This window comes from Lactuca saligna, chromosome 1, assembly GCF_052625555.1.
Source record: "Lactuca saligna cultivar CGN05327 chromosome 1, ASM5262555v1, whole genome shotgun sequence".
Lineage (NCBI taxonomy): Eukaryota > Viridiplantae > Streptophyta > Magnoliopsida > Asterales > Asteraceae > Lactuca > Lactuca saligna.
Genome location: NC_136417.1, coordinates 154,084,210 through 154,096,470, shown reverse-complemented (window position 1 = coordinate 154,096,470; position 12,261 = coordinate 154,084,210). Strand labels below are relative to the sequence as shown.

General features: G+C 47.5%; 35 non-coding genes and 1 pseudogene across 35 annotated transcripts; all 36 read left to right on the top strand.

The window, feature by feature from the left end:
* Window positions 1-77: 77 nt before the first annotated feature.
* LOC145025451 (5S ribosomal RNA) lies at window positions 78-196 on the top strand. The gene has a single exon (XR_013673465.1). It is a non-coding gene; the product is annotated as a 5S ribosomal RNA (ribosomal RNA).
* A 225-nt stretch (window positions 197-421) lies between these two features.
* On the top strand, window positions 422-540 carry LOC145026850 (5S ribosomal RNA). Its single transcript, XR_013674804.1, has one exon. It is a non-coding gene; the product is annotated as a 5S ribosomal RNA (ribosomal RNA).
* Window positions 541-762: 222 nt separating this feature from the next.
* LOC145027381 (5S ribosomal RNA) lies at window positions 763-880 on the top strand. Its single transcript, XR_013675302.1, has one exon. It is a non-coding gene; the product is annotated as a 5S ribosomal RNA (ribosomal RNA).
* A 225-nt stretch (window positions 881-1,105) lies between these two features.
* On the top strand, window positions 1,106-1,224 carry LOC145026579 (5S ribosomal RNA). The gene has a single exon (XR_013674544.1). It is a non-coding gene; the product is annotated as a 5S ribosomal RNA (ribosomal RNA).
* Window positions 1,225-1,449: 225 nt separating this feature from the next.
* LOC145027356 (5S ribosomal RNA) lies at window positions 1,450-1,567 on the top strand. The gene has a single exon (XR_013675279.1). It is a non-coding gene; the product is annotated as a 5S ribosomal RNA (ribosomal RNA).
* A 225-nt stretch (window positions 1,568-1,792) lies between these two features.
* Window positions 1,793-1,911, top strand: LOC145026943 (5S ribosomal RNA). The gene has a single exon (XR_013674892.1). It is a non-coding gene; the product is annotated as a 5S ribosomal RNA (ribosomal RNA).
* Window positions 1,912-2,135: 224 nt separating this feature from the next.
* Window positions 2,136-2,254, top strand: LOC145027077 (5S ribosomal RNA). Its single transcript, XR_013675019.1, has one exon. It is a non-coding gene; the product is annotated as a 5S ribosomal RNA (ribosomal RNA).
* A 223-nt stretch (window positions 2,255-2,477) lies between these two features.
* On the top strand, window positions 2,478-2,596 carry LOC145027474 (5S ribosomal RNA). Its single transcript, XR_013675391.1, has one exon. It is a non-coding gene; the product is annotated as a 5S ribosomal RNA (ribosomal RNA).
* A 223-nt stretch (window positions 2,597-2,819) lies between these two features.
* Window positions 2,820-2,947, top strand: LOC145027606 (5S ribosomal RNA; annotated as a pseudogene).
* Window positions 2,948-3,172: 225 nt separating this feature from the next.
* Window positions 3,173-3,291, top strand: LOC145026459 (5S ribosomal RNA). Its single transcript, XR_013674432.1, has one exon. It is a non-coding gene; the product is annotated as a 5S ribosomal RNA (ribosomal RNA).
* A 225-nt stretch (window positions 3,292-3,516) lies between these two features.
* Window positions 3,517-3,634, top strand: LOC145027142 (5S ribosomal RNA). Its single transcript, XR_013675080.1, has one exon. It is a non-coding gene; the product is annotated as a 5S ribosomal RNA (ribosomal RNA).
* A 225-nt stretch (window positions 3,635-3,859) lies between these two features.
* On the top strand, window positions 3,860-3,978 carry LOC145026404 (5S ribosomal RNA). Its single transcript, XR_013674378.1, has one exon. It is a non-coding gene; the product is annotated as a 5S ribosomal RNA (ribosomal RNA).
* Window positions 3,979-4,202: 224 nt separating this feature from the next.
* LOC145027076 (5S ribosomal RNA) lies at window positions 4,203-4,321 on the top strand. Its single transcript, XR_013675018.1, has one exon. It is a non-coding gene; the product is annotated as a 5S ribosomal RNA (ribosomal RNA).
* Window positions 4,322-4,544: 223 nt separating this feature from the next.
* On the top strand, window positions 4,545-4,663 carry LOC145027471 (5S ribosomal RNA). Its single transcript, XR_013675389.1, has one exon. It is a non-coding gene; the product is annotated as a 5S ribosomal RNA (ribosomal RNA).
* Window positions 4,664-4,888: 225 nt separating this feature from the next.
* On the top strand, window positions 4,889-5,007 carry LOC145025448 (5S ribosomal RNA). The gene has a single exon (XR_013673463.1). It is a non-coding gene; the product is annotated as a 5S ribosomal RNA (ribosomal RNA).
* Window positions 5,008-5,232: 225 nt separating this feature from the next.
* Window positions 5,233-5,351, top strand: LOC145026849 (5S ribosomal RNA). Its single transcript, XR_013674803.1, has one exon. It is a non-coding gene; the product is annotated as a 5S ribosomal RNA (ribosomal RNA).
* A 222-nt stretch (window positions 5,352-5,573) lies between these two features.
* Window positions 5,574-5,692, top strand: LOC145026342 (5S ribosomal RNA). Its single transcript, XR_013674321.1, has one exon. It is a non-coding gene; the product is annotated as a 5S ribosomal RNA (ribosomal RNA).
* A 225-nt stretch (window positions 5,693-5,917) lies between these two features.
* Window positions 5,918-6,035, top strand: LOC145027355 (5S ribosomal RNA). The gene has a single exon (XR_013675278.1). It is a non-coding gene; the product is annotated as a 5S ribosomal RNA (ribosomal RNA).
* A 225-nt stretch (window positions 6,036-6,260) lies between these two features.
* Window positions 6,261-6,379, top strand: LOC145026942 (5S ribosomal RNA). Its single transcript, XR_013674891.1, has one exon. It is a non-coding gene; the product is annotated as a 5S ribosomal RNA (ribosomal RNA).
* Window positions 6,380-6,603: 224 nt separating this feature from the next.
* On the top strand, window positions 6,604-6,722 carry LOC145027075 (5S ribosomal RNA). The gene has a single exon (XR_013675017.1). It is a non-coding gene; the product is annotated as a 5S ribosomal RNA (ribosomal RNA).
* A 223-nt stretch (window positions 6,723-6,945) lies between these two features.
* On the top strand, window positions 6,946-7,064 carry LOC145027470 (5S ribosomal RNA). The gene has a single exon (XR_013675388.1). It is a non-coding gene; the product is annotated as a 5S ribosomal RNA (ribosomal RNA).
* A 223-nt stretch (window positions 7,065-7,287) lies between these two features.
* Window positions 7,288-7,405, top strand: LOC145027301 (5S ribosomal RNA). The gene has a single exon (XR_013675228.1). It is a non-coding gene; the product is annotated as a 5S ribosomal RNA (ribosomal RNA).
* A 225-nt stretch (window positions 7,406-7,630) lies between these two features.
* On the top strand, window positions 7,631-7,749 carry LOC145026222 (5S ribosomal RNA). Its single transcript, XR_013674208.1, has one exon. It is a non-coding gene; the product is annotated as a 5S ribosomal RNA (ribosomal RNA).
* Window positions 7,750-7,974: 225 nt separating this feature from the next.
* On the top strand, window positions 7,975-8,092 carry LOC145027372 (5S ribosomal RNA). Its single transcript, XR_013675294.1, has one exon. It is a non-coding gene; the product is annotated as a 5S ribosomal RNA (ribosomal RNA).
* Window positions 8,093-8,317: 225 nt separating this feature from the next.
* Window positions 8,318-8,436, top strand: LOC145026941 (5S ribosomal RNA). The gene has a single exon (XR_013674890.1). It is a non-coding gene; the product is annotated as a 5S ribosomal RNA (ribosomal RNA).
* Window positions 8,437-8,660: 224 nt separating this feature from the next.
* On the top strand, window positions 8,661-8,779 carry LOC145027469 (5S ribosomal RNA). Its single transcript, XR_013675387.1, has one exon. It is a non-coding gene; the product is annotated as a 5S ribosomal RNA (ribosomal RNA).
* Window positions 8,780-9,002: 223 nt separating this feature from the next.
* On the top strand, window positions 9,003-9,120 carry LOC145027300 (5S ribosomal RNA). Its single transcript, XR_013675227.1, has one exon. It is a non-coding gene; the product is annotated as a 5S ribosomal RNA (ribosomal RNA).
* A 225-nt stretch (window positions 9,121-9,345) lies between these two features.
* Window positions 9,346-9,464, top strand: LOC145026103 (5S ribosomal RNA). The gene has a single exon (XR_013674097.1). It is a non-coding gene; the product is annotated as a 5S ribosomal RNA (ribosomal RNA).
* Window positions 9,465-9,689: 225 nt separating this feature from the next.
* On the top strand, window positions 9,690-9,807 carry LOC145027371 (5S ribosomal RNA). Its single transcript, XR_013675293.1, has one exon. It is a non-coding gene; the product is annotated as a 5S ribosomal RNA (ribosomal RNA).
* Window positions 9,808-10,032: 225 nt separating this feature from the next.
* On the top strand, window positions 10,033-10,151 carry LOC145026403 (5S ribosomal RNA). Its single transcript, XR_013674377.1, has one exon. It is a non-coding gene; the product is annotated as a 5S ribosomal RNA (ribosomal RNA).
* Window positions 10,152-10,375: 224 nt separating this feature from the next.
* On the top strand, window positions 10,376-10,494 carry LOC145027074 (5S ribosomal RNA). Its single transcript, XR_013675016.1, has one exon. It is a non-coding gene; the product is annotated as a 5S ribosomal RNA (ribosomal RNA).
* A 223-nt stretch (window positions 10,495-10,717) lies between these two features.
* Window positions 10,718-10,836, top strand: LOC145027468 (5S ribosomal RNA). Its single transcript, XR_013675386.1, has one exon. It is a non-coding gene; the product is annotated as a 5S ribosomal RNA (ribosomal RNA).
* A 225-nt stretch (window positions 10,837-11,061) lies between these two features.
* On the top strand, window positions 11,062-11,180 carry LOC145025447 (5S ribosomal RNA). The gene has a single exon (XR_013673462.1). It is a non-coding gene; the product is annotated as a 5S ribosomal RNA (ribosomal RNA).
* Window positions 11,181-11,405: 225 nt separating this feature from the next.
* LOC145026848 (5S ribosomal RNA) lies at window positions 11,406-11,524 on the top strand. Its single transcript, XR_013674802.1, has one exon. It is a non-coding gene; the product is annotated as a 5S ribosomal RNA (ribosomal RNA).
* A 222-nt stretch (window positions 11,525-11,746) lies between these two features.
* On the top strand, window positions 11,747-11,864 carry LOC145027299 (5S ribosomal RNA). The gene has a single exon (XR_013675226.1). It is a non-coding gene; the product is annotated as a 5S ribosomal RNA (ribosomal RNA).
* Window positions 11,865-12,089: 225 nt separating this feature from the next.
* Window positions 12,090-12,208, top strand: LOC145025988 (5S ribosomal RNA). Its single transcript, XR_013673976.1, has one exon. It is a non-coding gene; the product is annotated as a 5S ribosomal RNA (ribosomal RNA).
* Window positions 12,209-12,261: the final 53 nt, after the last annotated feature.

The following is a 12,261-nucleotide window of genomic DNA, read 5'->3' as shown; positions in this document are numbered from 1 at the left end:
CCCACGCCACGCGTACCAAAACAAAGGAGGTTCTGCGTCTTGTAACACATAAAAACAATAAACATGGATAGTATTTCGGGTGCGATCATACCAGCACTAGTGCACCGGATCCCATCAGAACTCCGCAGTTAAGCGTGCTTGGGCGAGAGTAGTACTAGGATGGGTGACCCCCTGGGAAGTCCTCGTGTTGCACCCCCCCTTTTTTCGTTGTCCGTTTGCGTTTTTTCTAGATTTTACGTGTTTTTTTTTCCCTTTCTTTCTTGCTATTTCTATGCTCGGCTGCCCTCCGGTTCGTGGTTGATGGTTTTCGTATTTTTGTAACGGAGCCGATCGGTCACGTGGGTCCCACGCCACGCGTACCAAAACAAAGGAGGTTCTGCGTCTTGTAACACATAAAAACAATAAACATGGATAGTATTTCGGGTGCGATCATACCAACACTAATGCACCGGATCCCATCAGAACTTCGCAGTTAAGCGTGCTTGGGCGAGAGTAGTACTAGGATGGGTGACCCCCTGGGAAGTCCTCGTGTTGCACCCCCCTTTTTTCGTTGTCCGTTTGCGTTTTTCTAGATTTTACGTGTTTTTTTTTCCTTTCTTTCTTGCTATTTCTATGCTCGGCTGCCCTCCGGTTCGTGGTTGATGGTTTTCGTATTTTTGTAACGGAGCCGATCGGTCACGTGGGTCCCACGCCACGCGTACCAAAACAAAGGAGGTTCTGCATCTTGTAACACATAAAAACAATAAACATGGATAGTATTTCCGGTGCGATCATACAGCACTAATGCACTGGATCCCATCAGAACTCCGCAGTTAAGCGTGCTTGGGCGAGAGTAGTACTCGGATGGGTGACCCCCTGGGAAGTCCTCGTGTTGCACCCCCCCTTTTTTCGTTGTCCGTTTGCGTTTTTTCTAGATTTTACGTGTTTTGTTTTCCCTTTCTTTCTTGCTATTTCTATGCTCGGCTGCCCTCCGGTTCGTGGTTGATGGTTTTCGTATTTTTGTAACGGAGCCGATCGGTCACGTGGGTCCCACGCCACGCGTACCAAAACAAAGGAGGTTCTGCGTCTTGTAACACATAAAAACAATAAACATGGATAGTATTTCGGGTGCGATCATACCAGCACTAATGCACCGGATCCCATCAGAACTCCGCAGTTAAGCGTGCTTGGGCGAGAGTAGTACTAGGATGGGTGACCCCCTGGGAAGTCCTCGTGTTGCACCCCTCCTTTTTTCGTTGTCCGTTTGCGTTTTTTCTAGATTTTACGTGTTTTTTTTTCCCTTTCTTTCTTGCTATTTCTATGCTCGGCTGCCCTCCGGTTCGTGGTTGATGGTTTTCGTATTTTTGTAACGGAGCCGATCGGTCACGTGGGTCCCACGCCACGCGTACCAAAACAAAGGAGGTTCTGCGTCTTGTAACACATAAAAACAATAAACATGGATAGTATTTCCGGTGCGATCATACAGCACTAATGCACTGGATCCCATTAGAACTCCGCAGTTAAGCGTGCTTGGGCGAGAGTAGTACTAGGATGGGTGACCCCCTGGGAAGTCCTCGTGTTGCACCCCCCCTTTTTTCGTTGTCCGTTTGCGTTTTTTCTAGATTTTACGTGTTTTGTTTTCCCTTTCTTTCTTGCTATTTCTATGCTCGGCTGCCCTCCGATTCGTGGTTGATGGTTTTCGTATTTTTGTAACGGAGCCGATCGGTCACGTGGGTCCCACGCCACGCGTACCAAAACAAAGGAGGTTCTGCGTCTTGTAACACATAAAAACAATAAACATGGATAGTATTTCGGGTGCGATCATACCAGCACTAATGCACCAGATCCTATCAGAACTCCGCAGTTAAGCGTGCTTGGGCGAGAGTAGTACTAGGATGGGTGACCCCCTAGGAAGTCCTCGTGTTGCACCCCTCCTTTTTTCGTTGTCCGTTTGCGTTTTTTCTAGATTTTACGTGTTTTTTTTCCCGTTCTTTCTTGCTATTTCTATGCTCGGCTGCCCTCCGGTTCGTGGTTGATGGTTTTCGTATTTTTGTAACGGAGCCGATCGGTCACGTGGGTCCCACGCCACGCGTACCAAAACAAAGGAGGTTCTGCGTCTTGTAACACATAAAAACAATAAACATGGATAGTATTTTGGGTGCGATCATACCAGCACTAATGCACCGGATCCCATCAGAACTCCGCAGTTAAGCGTGCTTGGGCGAGAGTAGTAGTAGGATTGGTGACCCCCTGGGAAGTCCTTGTGTTGCACCCCCCTTTTTTCGTTGTCCGTTTGCGTTTTTTCTAGATTTTACATGTTTTTTTTTCCTTTCTTTCTTGCTATTTCTATGCTCGGCTGTCCTCCGGTTCGTGGTTGATGGTTTTCGTATTTTTATAACGGAGCCGATCGGTCACGTGGGTCCCACGCCACGCGTACCAAAACAAAGGAGGTTCTGCGTCTTGTAACACATAAAAACAATAAACATGGATAGTATTTCGGGTGCGATCATACCAGCACTAATGCACCATATCCCATTAGAACTCCGCAGTTAAGCGTGCTTGGGCGAGAGTAGTCATAGGATGGGTGACCCCCTGGGAAGTCCTCGTGTTGCACCCCCCTTTTTTCGTTGTCCGTTTGCGTTTTTCTAGATTTTACGTGTTTTTTTTTTCCTTTCTTTCTTGCTATTTCTATGCTCGGCTGCCCTCCGGTTCGTGGTTGATGGTTTTCGTATTTTTGTAACGGAGCCGATCGGTCACGTGGGTCCCACGCCACGCGTACCAAAACAAAGGAGGTTCTGCATCTTGTAACACATAAAAACAATAAACATGGATAGTATTTCCGGTGCGATCATACAGCACTAATGCACTGGATCCCATCAGAACTCCGCAGAACTCCGCAGTTAAGCGTGCTTGGGCGAGAGTAGTACTAGGATGGGTGACCCCCTGGGAAGTCCTCGTGTTGCACCCCCCCTTTTTTCGTTGTCCGTTTGCGTTTTTTCTAGATTTTACGTGTTTTGTTTTCCCTTTCTTTCTTGCTATTTCTATGCTCGGCTGCCCTCCGGTTCGTGGTTGATGGTTTTCGTATTTTTGTAACGGAGCCGATCGGTCACGTGGGTCCCACGCCACGCGTACCAAAACAAAGGAGGTTCTGCGTCTTGTAACACATAAAAACAATAAACATGGATAGTATTTCGGGTGCGATCATACCAGCACTAATGCACCGGATCCCATCAGAACTCCGCAGTTAAGCGTGCTTGGGCGAGAGTAGTACTAGGATGGGTGACCCCCTGGGAAGTCCTCGTGTTGCACCCCTCCTTTTTTCGTTGTCCGTTTGCGTTTTTTCTAGATTTTACGTGTTTTTTTTTCCCTTTCTTTCTTGCTATTTCTATGCTCGGCTGCCCTCCGGTTCGTGGTTGATGGTTTTCGTATTTTTGTAACGGAGCCGATCGGTCACGTGGGTCCCACGCCACGCGTACCAAAACAAAGGAGGTTCTGCGTCTTGTAACACATAAAAACAATAAACATGGATAGTATTTCGGGTGCGATCATACAGCACTAATGCACTGGATCCCATCAGAACTCCGCAGTTAAGCGTGCTTGGGCGAGAGTAGTACTAGGATGGGTGACCCCCTGGGAAGTCCTCGTGTTGCACCCCCCCTTTTTTCGTTGTCCGTTTGCGTTTTTTCTAGATTTTACGTGTTTTGTTTTCCCTTTCTTTCTTGCTATTTCTATGCTCGGCTGCCCTCCGATTCGTGGTTGATGGTTTTCGTATTTTTGTAACGGAGCCGATCGGTCACGTGGGTCCCACGCCACGCGTACCAAAACAAAGGAGGTTCTGCGTCTTGTAACACATAAAAACAATAAACATGGATAGTATTTCGGGTGCGATCATACCAGCACTAATGCACCAGATCCCATCAGAACTCCGCAGTTAAGCGTGCTTGGGCGAGAGTAGTACTAGGATGGGTGACCCCCTAGGAAGTCCTCGTGTTGCACCCCTCCTTTTTTCGTTGTCCGTTTGCGTTTTTTCTAGATTTTACGTGTTTTTTTTCCCGTTCTTTCTTGCTATTTCTATGCTCGGCTGCCCTCCGGTTCGTGGTTGATGGTTTTCGTATTTTTGTAACGGAGCCGATCGGTCACGTGGGTCCCACGCCACGCGTACCAAAACAAAGGAGGTTCTGCGTCTTGTAACACATAAAAACAATAAACATGGATAGTATTTTGGGTGCGATCATACCAGCACTAATGCACCGGATCCCATCAGAACTCCGCAGTTAAGCGTGCTTGGGCGAGAGTAGTAGTAGGATTGGTGACCCCCTGGGAAGTCCTTGTGTTGCACCCCCCTTTTTTCGTTGTCCGTTTGCGTTTTTTCTAGATTTTACATGTTTTTTTTTCCTTTCTTTCTTGCTATTTCTATGCTCGGCTGTCCTCCGGTTCGTGGTTGATGGTTTTCGTATTTTTGTAACGGAGCCGATCGGTCACGTGGGTCCCACGCCACGCGTACCAAAACAAAGGAGGTTCTGCGTCTTGTAACACATAAAAACAATAAACATGGATAGTATTTCGGGTGCGATCATACCAGCACTAATGCACCATATCCCATTAGAACTCCGCAGTTAAGCGTGCTTGGGCGAGAGTAGTCATAGGATGGGTGACCCCCTGGGAAGTCCTCGTGTTGCACCCCCCCTTTTTTCGTTGTCCGTTTGCGTTTTTTCTAGATTTTACGTGTTTTTTTTTCCCTTTCTTTCTTGCTATTTCTATGCTCGGCTGCCCTCCGGTTCGTGGTTGATGGTTTTCGTATTTTTGTAACGGAGCCGATCGGTCACGTGGGTCCCACGCCACGCGTACCAAAACAAAGGAGGTTCTGCGTCTTGTAACACATAAAAACAATAAACATGGATAGTATTTCGGGTGCGATCATACCAGCACTAGTGCACCGGATCCCATCAGAACTCCGCAGTTAAGCGTGCTTGGGCGAGAGTAGTACTAGGATGGGTGACCCCCTGGGAAGTCCTCGTGTTGCACCCCCCCTTTTTTCGTTGTCCGTTTGCGTTTTTTCTAGATTTTACGTGTTTTTTTTTCCCTTTCTTTCTTGCTATTTCTATGCTCGGCTGCCCTCCGGTTCGTGGTTGATGGTTTTCGTATTTTTGTAACGGAGCCGATCGGTCACGTGGGTCCCACGCCACGCGTACCAAAACAAAGGAGGTTCTGCGTCTTGTAACACATAAAAACAATAAACATGGATAGTATTTCGGGTGCGATCATACCAACACTAATGCACCGGATCCCATCAGAACTTCGCAGTTAAGCGTGCTTGGGCGAGAGTAGTACTAGGATGGGTGACCCCCTGGGAAGTCCTCGTGTTGCACCCCCCTTTTTTCGTTGTCCGTTTGCGTTTTTCTAGATTTTACGTGTTTTTTTTTCCTTTCTTTCTTGCTATTTCTATGCTCGGCTGCCCTCCGGTTCGTGGTTGATGGTTTTCGTATTTTTGTAACGGAGCCGATCGGTCACGTGGGTCCCACGCCACGCGTACCAAAACAAAGGAGGTTCTGCGTCTTGTAACACATAAAAACAATAAACATGGATAGTATTTCGGGTGCGATCATACCAGCACTAATGCACCGGATCCCATCAGAACTCCGCAGTTAAGCGTGCTTGGGCGAGAGTAGTACTAGGATGGGTGACCCCCTGGGAAGTCCTCGTGTTGCACCCCTCCTTTTTTCGTTGTCCGTTTGCGTTTTTTCTAGATTTTACGTGTTTTTTTTTCCCTTTCTTTCTTGCTATTTCTATGCTCGGCTGCCCTCCGGTTCGTGGTTGATGGTTTTCGTATTTTTGTAACGGAGCCGATCGGTCACGTGGGTCCCACGCCACGCGTACCAAAACAAAGGAGGTTCTGCGTCTTGTAACACATAAAAACAATAAACATGGATAGTATTTCCGGTGCGATCATACAGCACTAATGCACTGGATCCCATTAGAACTCCGCAGTTAAGCGTGCTTGGGCGAGAGTAGTACTAGGATGGGTGACCCCCTGGGAAGTCCTCGTGTTGCACCCCCCCTTTTTTCGTTGTCCGTTTGCGTTTTTTCTAGATTTTACGTGTTTTGTTTTCCCTTTCTTTCTTGCTATTTCTATGCTCGGCTGCCCTCCGATTCGTGGTTGATGGTTTTCGTATTTTTGTAACGGAGCCGATCGGTCACGTGGGTCCCACGCCACGCGTACCAAAACAAAGGAGGTTCTGCGTCTTGTAACACATAAAAACAATAAACATGGATAGTATTTCGGGTGCGATCATACCAGCACTAATGCACCAGATCCTATCAGAACTCCGCAGTTAAGCGTGCTTGGGCGAGAGTAGTACTAGGATGGGTGACCCCCTAGGAAGTCCTCGTGTTGCACCCCTCCTTTTTTCGTTGTCCGTTTGCGTTTTTTCTAGATTTTACGTGTTTTTTTTCCCGTTCTTTCTTGCTATTTCTATGCTCGGCTGCCCTCCGGTTCGTGGTTGATGGTTTTCGTATTTTTGTAACGGAGCCGATCGGTCACGTGGGTCCCACGCCACGCGTACCAAAACAAAGGAGGTTCTGCGTCTTGTAACACATAAAAACAATAAACATGGATAGTATTTTGGGTGCGATCATACCAGCACTAATGCACCGGATCCCATCAGAACTCCGCAGTTAAGCGTGCTTGGGCGAGAGTAGTAGTAGGATTGGTGACCCCCTGGGAAGTCCTTGTGTTGCACCCCCCTTTTTTCGTTGTCCGTTTGCGTTTTTTCTAGATTTTACATGTTTTTTTTTCCTTTCTTTCTTGCTATTTCTATGCTCGGCTGTCCTCCGGTTCGTGGTTGATGGTTTTCGTATTTTTATAACGGAGCCGATCGGTCACGTGGGTCCCACGCCACGCGTACCAAAACAAAGGAGGTTCTGCGTCTTGTAACACATAAAAACAATAAACATGGATAGTATTTCGGGTGCGATCATACCAGCACTAATGCACCATATCCCATTAGAACTCCGCAGTTAAGCGTGCTTGGGCGAGAGTAGTCATAGGATGGGTGACCCCCTGGGAAGTCCTCGTGTTGCACCCCCCTTTTTTCGTTGTCCGTTTGCGTTTTTCTAGATTTTACGTGTTTTTTTTTTCCTTTCTTTCTTGCTATTTCTATGCTCGGCTGCCCTCCGGTTCGTGGTTGATGGTTTTCGTATTTTTGTAACGGAGCCGATCGGTCACGTGGGTCCCACGCCACGCGTACCAAAACAAAGGAGGTTCTGCATCTTGTAACACATAAAAACAATAAACATGGATAGTATTTCCGGTGCGATCATACAGCACTAATGCACTGGATCCCATCAGAACTCCGCAGTTAAGCGTGCTTGGGCGAGAGTAGTACTAGGATGGGTGACCCCCTGGGAAGTCCTCGTGTTGCACCCCCCCTTTTTTCGTTGTCCGTTTGCGTTTTTTCTAGATTTTACGTGTTTTGTTTTCCCTTTCTTTCTTGCTATTTCTATGCTCGGCTGCCCTTCGGTTCGTGGTTGATGGTTTTCGTATTTTTGTAACGGAGCCGATCGGTCACGTGGGTCCCACGCCACGCGTACCAAAACAAAGGAGGTTCTGCGTCTTGTAACACATAAAAACAATAAACATGGATAGTATTTCGGGTGCGATCATACCAGCACTAATGCACCGGATCCCATCAGAACTCCGCAGTTAAGCGTGCTTGGGCGAGAGTAGTACTAGGATGGGTGACCCCCTGGGAAGTCCTCGTGTTGCACCCCTCCTTTTTTCGTTGTCCGTTTGCGTTTTTTCTAGATTTTACGTGTTTTTTTTTCCCTTTCTTTCTTGCTATTTCTATGCTCGGCTGCCCTCCGGTTCGTGGTTGATGGTTTTCGTATTTTTGTAACGGAGCCGATCGGTCACGTGGGTCCCACGCCACGCGTACCAAAACAAAGGAGGTTCTGCGTCTTGTAACACATAAAAACAATAAACATGGATAGTATTTCGGGTGCGATCATACAGCACTAATGCACTGGATCCCATCAGAACTCCGCAGTTAAGCGTGCTTGGGCGATAGTAGTACTAGGATGGGTGACCCCCTGGGAAGTCCTCGTGTTGCACCCCCCCTTTTTTCGTTGTCCGTTTGCGTTTTTTCTAGATTTTACGTGTTTTGTTTTCCCTTTCTTTCTTGCTATTTCTATGCTCGGCTGCCCTCCGATTCGTGGTTGATGGTTTTCGTATTTTTGTAACGGAGCCGATCGGTCACGTGGGTCCCACGCCACGCGTACCAAAACAAAGGAGGTTCTGCGTCTTGTAACACATAAAAACAATAAACATGGATAGTATTTCGGGTGCGATCATACCAGCACTAATGCACCAGATCCTATCAGAACTCCGCAGTTAAGCGTGCTTGGGCGAGAGTAGTACTAGGATGGGTGACCCCCTAGGAAGTCCTCGTGTTGCACCCCTCCTTTTTTCGTTGTCCGTTTGCGTTTTTTCTAGATTTTACATGTTTTTTTTTCCTTTCTTTCTTGCTATTTCTATGCTCGGCTGTCCTCCGGTTCGTGGTTGATGGTTTTCGTATTTTTATAACGGAGCCGATCGGTCACGTGGGTCCCACGCCACGCGTACCAAAACAAAGGAGGTTCTGCGTCTTGTAACACATAAAAACAATAAACATGGATAGTATTTCGGGTGCGATCATACCAGCACTAATGCACCATATCCCATTAGAACTCCGCAGTTAAGCGTGCTTGGGCGAGAGTAGTCATAGGATGGGTGACCCCCTGGGAAGTCCTCGTGTTGCACCCCCCTTTTTTCGTTGTCCGTTTGCGTTTTTCTAGATTTTACGTGTTTTTTTTTTCCTTTCTTTCTTGCTATTTCTATGCTCGGCTGCCCTCCGGTTCGTGGTTGATGGTTTTCGTATTTTTGTAACGGAGCCGATCGGTCACGTGGGTCCCACGCCACGCGTACCAAAACAAAGGAGGTTCTGCATCTTGTAACACATAAAAACAATAAACATGGATAGTATTTCCGGTGCGATCATACAGCACTAATGCACTGGATCCCATCAGAACTCCGCAGTTAAGCGTGCTTGGGCGAGAGTAGTACTAGGATGGGTGACCCCCTGGGAAGTCCTCGTGTTGCACCCCCCCTTTTTTCGTTGTCCGTTTGCGTTTTTTCTAGATTTTACGTGTTTTGTTTTCCCTTTCTTTCTTGCTATTTCTATGCTCGGCTGCCCTCCGGTTCGTGGTTGATGGTTTTCGTATTTTTGTAACGGAGCCGATCGGTCACGTGGGTCCCACGCCACGCGTACCAAAACAAAGGAGGTTCTGCGTCTTGTAACACATAAAAACAATAAACATGGATAGTATTTCGGGTGCGATCATACCAGCACTAATGCACCGGATCCCATCAGAACTCCGCAGTTAAGCGTGCTTGGGCGAGAGTAGTACTAGGATGGGTGACCCCCTGGGAAGTCCTCGTGTTGCACCCCTCCTTTTTTCGTTGTCCGTTTGCGTTTTTTCTAGATTTTACGTGTTTTTTTTTCCCTTTCTTTCTTGCTATTTCTATGCTCGGCTGCCCTCCGGTTCGTGGTTGATGGTTTTCGTATTTTTGTAACGGAGCCGATCGGTCACGTGGGTCCCACGCCACGCGTACCAAAACAAAGGAGGTTCTGCGTCTTGTAACACATAAAAACAATAAACATGGATAGTATTTCGGGTGCGATCATACAGCACTAATGCACTGGATCCCATCAGAACTCCGCAGTTAAGCGTGCTTGGGCGATAGTAGTACTAGGATGGGTGACCCCCTGGGAAGTCCTCGTGTTGCACCCCCCCTTTTTTCGTTGTCCGTTTGCGTTTTTTCTAGATTTTACGTGTTTTGTTTTCCCTTTCTTTCTTGCTATTTCTATGCTCGGCTGCCCTCCGATTCGTGGTTGATGGTTTTCGTATTTTTGTAACGGAGCCGATCGGTCACGTGGGTCCCACGCCACGCGTACCAAAACAAAGGAGGTTCTGCGTCTTGTAACACATAAAAACAATAAACATGGATAGTATTTCGGGTGCGATCATACCAGCACTAATGCACCAGATCCCATCAGAACTCCGCAGTTAAGCGTGCTTGGGCGAGAGTAGTACTAGGATGGGTGACCCCCTAGGAAGTCCTCGTGTTGCACCCCTCCTTTTTTCGTTGTCCGTTTGCGTTTTTTCTAGATTTTACGTGTTTTTTTTCCCGTTCTTTCTTGCTATTTCTATGCTCGGCTGCCCTCCGGTTCGTGGTTGATGGTTTTCGTATTTTTGTAACGGAGCCGATCGGTCACGTGGGTCCCACGCCACGCGTACCAAAACAAAGGAGGTTCTGCGTCTTGTAACACATAAAAACAATAAACATGGATAGTATTTTGGGTGCGATCATACCAGCACTAATGCACCGGATCCCATCAGAACTCCGCAGTTAAGCGTGCTTGGGCGAGAGTAGTAGTAGGATTGGTGACCCCCTGGGAAGTCCTTGTGTTGCACCCCCCTTTTTTCGTTGTCCGTTTGCGTTTTTTCTAGATTTTACATGTTTTTTTTTCCATTCTTTCTTGCTATTTCTATGCTCGGCTGTCCTCCGGTTCGTGGTTGATGGTTTTCGTATTTTTGTAACGGAGCCGATCGGTCACGTGGGTCCCACGCCACGCGTACCAAAACAAAGGAGGTTCTGCGTCTTGTAACACATAAAAACAATAAACATGGATAGTATTTCGGGTGCGATCATACCAGCACTAATGCACCATATCCCATTAGAACTCCGCAGTTAAGCGTGCTTGGGCGAGAGTAGTCATAGGATGGGTGACCCCCTGGGAAGTCCTCGTGTTGCACCCCCCCTTTTTTCGTTGTCCGTTTGCGTTTTTTCTAGATTTTACGTGTTTTTTTTTCCCTTTCTTTCTTGCTATTTCTATGCTCGGCTGCCCTCCGGTTCGTGGTTGATGGTTTTCGTATTTTTGTAACGGAGCCGATCGGTCACGTGGGTCCCACGCCACGCGTACCAAAACAAAGGAGGTTCTGCGTCTTGTAACACATAAAAACAATAAACATGGATAGTATTTCGGGTGCGATCATACCAGCACTAGTGCACCGGATCCCATCAGAACTCCGCAGTTAAGCGTGCTTGGGCGAGAGTAGTACTAGGATGGGTGACCCCCTGGGAAGTCCTCGTGTTGCACCCCCCCTTTTTTCGTTGTCCGTTTGCGTTTTTTCTAGATTTTACGTGTTTTTTTTTCCCTTTCTTTCTTGCTATTTCTATGCTCGGCTGCCCTCCGGTTCGTGGTTGATGGTTTTCGTATTTTTGTAACGGAGCCGATCGGTCACGTGGGTCCCACGCCACGCGTACCAAAACAAAGGAGGTTCTGCGTCTTGTAACACATAAAAACAATAAACATGGATAGTATTTCGGGTGCGATCATACCAACACTAATGCACCGGATCCCATCAGAACTTCGCAGTTAAGCGTGCTTGGGCGAGAGTAGTACTAGGATGGGTGACCCCCTGGGAAGTCCTCGTGTTGCACCCCCCTTTTTTCGTTGTCCGTTTGCGTTTTTCTAGATTTTACGTGTTTTTTTTTCCTTTCTTTCTTGCTATTTCTATGCTCGGCTGCCCTCCGGTTCGTGGTTGATGGTTTTCGTATTTTTGTAACGGAGCCGATCGGTCACGTGGGTCCCACGCCACGCGTACCAAAACAAAGGAGGTTCTGCATCTTGTAACACATAAAAACAATAAACATGGATAGTATTTCCGGTGCGATCATACAGCACTAATGCACTGGATCCCATCAGAACTCCGCAGTTAAGCGTGCTTGGGCGAGAGTAGTACTAGGATGGGTGACCCCCTGGGAAGTCCTCGTGTTGCACCCCCCCTTTTTTCGTTGTCCGTTTGCGTTTTTTCTAGATTTTACGTGTTTTGTTTTCCCTTTCTTTCTTGCTATTTCTATGCTCGGCTGCCCTCCGGTTCGTGGTTGATGGTTTTCGTATTTTTGTAACGGAGCCGATCGGTCACGTGGGTCCCACGCCACGCGTACCAAAACAAAGGAGGTTCTGCGTCTTGTAACACATAAAAACAATAAACATGGATAGTATTTCGGGTGCGATCATACCAGCACTAATGCACCGGATCCCATCAGAACTCCGCAGTTAAGCGTGCTTGGGCGAGAGTAGTACTAGGATGGGTGACCCCCTGGGAAGTCCTCGTGTTGCACCCCTCCTTTTTTCGTTGTCCGTTTGCGTTTTTTCTAGATTTTACGTGTTTTTTTTT